The sequence below is a fragment of the Pan troglodytes genome, chromosome X, assembly GCF_028858775.2.
Source record: "Pan troglodytes isolate AG18354 chromosome X, NHGRI_mPanTro3-v2.0_pri, whole genome shotgun sequence".
Classification (NCBI taxonomy): domain Eukaryota; kingdom Metazoa; phylum Chordata; class Mammalia; order Primates; family Hominidae; genus Pan; species Pan troglodytes.
The window spans coordinates 109164256-109167613 of record NC_072421.2 but is presented as its reverse complement, the minus strand read 5'-3'; the positions used below and the strand labels follow the sequence as shown (position 1 = coordinate 109167613).

General features: G+C 36.7%; 1 pseudogene; it reads left to right on the top strand.

The window, feature by feature from the left end:
• The first annotated feature begins 895 nt into the window (after positions 1-895).
• On the top strand, positions 896-1015 carry LOC112207118 (5S ribosomal RNA; annotated as a pseudogene).
• Positions 1016-3358: the final 2343 nt, after the last annotated feature.

The following is a 3358-nucleotide window of genomic DNA, read 5'->3' as shown; positions in this document are numbered from 1 at the left end:
TCTCACTTATAATGAAAATAACAGATTCAGATTAGGTCTTTCAACTATACACTCTGTGACTCTAAGAGCAAATATTCTGCTGTTTGATAACAAAGGAAAAAGTAAAATTCTTAATACATAATATAAATCCATATTTAATGTTAATGTCATATCTTGTACTGATCATATTGATTCTTATATTTATAACTAACATTTATATGGCACTTTACAGTTTTATTAAATGTCTTCATGTTCATCATCATATTTTAATCACACAGCTTCCCTATGGAGTAACAGAATGGGAGAAGTTAAGCTGTTTGCTCGAGATCACATGGCTAGGAAGCAACTTACTGAAGAAGTCCAGCTCTTGAGCTGCTTAAGCCTGGGCAGGTCTTTTCTTGCCTCCCAGAGGTAAATCAAAGCAACCAATGAACTTTAACTTTGTACACTCTGTTTCATTTGTTATTCTCCTTCCTGGATTATTTTGGGGGTTATTATTTTATTTCTAATTTATACATGACCACTAAGTTATTCCCATTTGGTGCAGCAATAGCTGGGAATCTGATATCATCGCATGATTATTCAATCTCTGCATTAATAGGTTATATAGATTAATAGCAATGTATTATAAAGGAGTATTTCCTGTTAGGCAAGAGAAAACAGAATTCCCCTATGAGTTTTGTTTGTCTGCCAATTTTGTCTTCAAGTCAATTAAAAATTTATGCCATCAGGAAGAAGAATAGCTTTTTGATATCAGGATTGGCAAATATTTGTGTTTCTGTGTTTAATCTTGATCTGTGGCTGAAGTTGTAGATCTGAAGTTATAAGTTCTCTGTGAATCTGTGTGGCTGTAATTCAGAAAGACCTTTACATCTCATTGAATCTGCGAAACTTTTTCCTATAAGATATTAAATTAGTCTATGGCCATACCACCCTGAATGTGCTTGATCTCATCTGATCTGGTGAAGCTAAGCAGGGTGGGGCCTAGTTAGTACTTGAATGGGAGACTTCCTGGGAATATAAGCTGCTGTTGGCTTAAAAAATTTTTTTTGTATATTAAAAATAAAAAAATAAATTAAAGGAGCACTGTTCTGATTAGAGAACATAAGTACATAAAGTACTTATGTTAAGTTCCCAGAAAACAAATTGACTTATAATACTTTAAATGTACTAGACTTTAACAAAACATCTCTTACAGAAACTAATTCAGAAACCAAGATTACATAATTAACATTATTTTAACAATTATGGTTTTTTTCTGATTGATTAGTGTAAAGTAAAATACAAGGATATATTGTATTTTACTTGGATTTCTTTTTCCTAAACTTGCATAGGTTTACTGATCAAATAAGTTAACATTATTCCAAAAAATGTTTTTGATTATAAAAGATGTAAAGTTGTATTCAAGAAAATGAAATCATTACTCTGACAAATTTTATATCAACAGCTATTATGCTTTGAAGTAGGCCAGATTGAAGATTATTTCCAAGATCTTTAAGCAACTCAAAATCATGGACTGACATTAAATTGAGTTAATTAATGGGTAATCATTGGACAGAATTTTTTTTTTTTGAGATGGAGTCTCGCTCTGTCGCTCAGGCTGGAGTGCAGTGGTGCGATCTCGGCTCACTGCAACCTCTGCCACCTGGGTTCAAGCAGTTTTCCTGCCTCAGCCTCCTGAGTAGCTGGGATTACAGGTGTGCACCATCACGCCCAGCTAATTTTTGTATTTTTAGTAGAGACGGTGTTTCACCATGTTGGTCAGGCTGGTCTTGAACTCCTGACCTCGTGATCCACCCGCCTCGGCCTCCCAAAGTGCTGGGATTACAGGTGTGAGCCACTGCGCTCGGCCTAGCTTCTACTTTTAATCCTTTACAATATCACATATTAAGTAACCTATGGAAAACAACACTGTATACTCATGAGAGAATGAGAGTCAAAAGGGCAGATGACATCTCATTATTACGAAAATTGTTTTGACCTCACAGATCCTCTAAAACAAATATGAAAGAGCAGAAAGAAAAACAAAACTTGGAAAGTGCATTTTATTTGCCTTGATTTATAATACCTGAGTCTGAAAAGAAGCTATTAAATATAGTAAGATAAAATTTACAATGGTCCCTCAGTTTAGTTGGGTTTGCTTCCTTTATTTAGAAATTAATGCTTCCACTTGCAATGTAAAAAGTTAATCTTTATCTTCTGTGTAATCTGTGTAAATAGAAGAGATTCTGTGCCTTTCAAGAAAAATGTTCTATGATTAAATTGTCTTTATTGTGTCCTTATCTATGGGAAAAAAATCCCATAGAGCATATGGTTTTTACTTATGAAATAATGAACATTTTTACAATAGTGTTACCTTCTGTGTTTTTTCCAAATGCTTTATTTTTACTTTGATTAAATAGGTAAAGAAGTATTATTTCTCAGACTCTTATGATCTCACCTAATCAACTCCACAACTCTTAATTTTGCCCTCCCAAAATCAGTTTCTAAATTTGATCAAATAAAATAAATATTTCCGGTGGTATATATATATATAGTAATTGTTTGTTTTTGAGACGGGGTCTTGCCCTGTCCCCCCCATGCTGGAGTGCAGTGGCACGATCTTGGCTCGCTGCAACCTCCACCTCCCGGGTTCAAGCAATTCTCCTGCCTCAGACTCCTGAGTAGCTGGGATTACAGGCACGTGCCACCACGCCTGGCTATTTTTGTATTTTTAGTAGAGATGGGGTTTCGCCATGTTGGTCAGGCTGGTCTTGAACTCCTGATCTTGTGATCTGCCCGCCTCGGCCTCCCAAAGTGCTGGGATTACAGGTGTGAGCCACCGCGCCTGGCCCTTTAGGATATATTTTATACCTAAAACTAAAACTTTTAACCTAAAACCACTGAAATTTCTTAGAGGGCCTTTGGAAAATCACAGAGATTCATTATTTGACCTTATAAAAAGAGATGTTGGAAATAGTTGTTAGATCAAAAAAGATACTCAGCCCTCTCTAAGTTGTTTTAATAAAATGTTATTAATATAAGTCCGGGCGTGGTGACTCACGCCTATAATCCCAGCACTTTGGGAGGCCGAGGCGGGCGGATCACCTGAGGTCAGGAGTTCGAGACCAGTCTCAACATGGAGAAACCCCGTCTCTACTAAACATACAAAAATTAGCCGGGTGTGGTCGTGCGTGCCTGTAATCCCAGCTACTCAGGAGGCTGAGGCAGGAGAATCGCTTGAACCTGGGAGGCGGAGGTTGTGGTGAGCTGAGATCACGCCGTTGCACTCCAGCCTGGGCAACAAGAGCGAAACTCTGTCTCAAAAAATAAAATAAAATGTTATTAATATAAATATTTCAGAAATTGTGTGCTTTATGGGAAGTCCCTGGCAATTTTC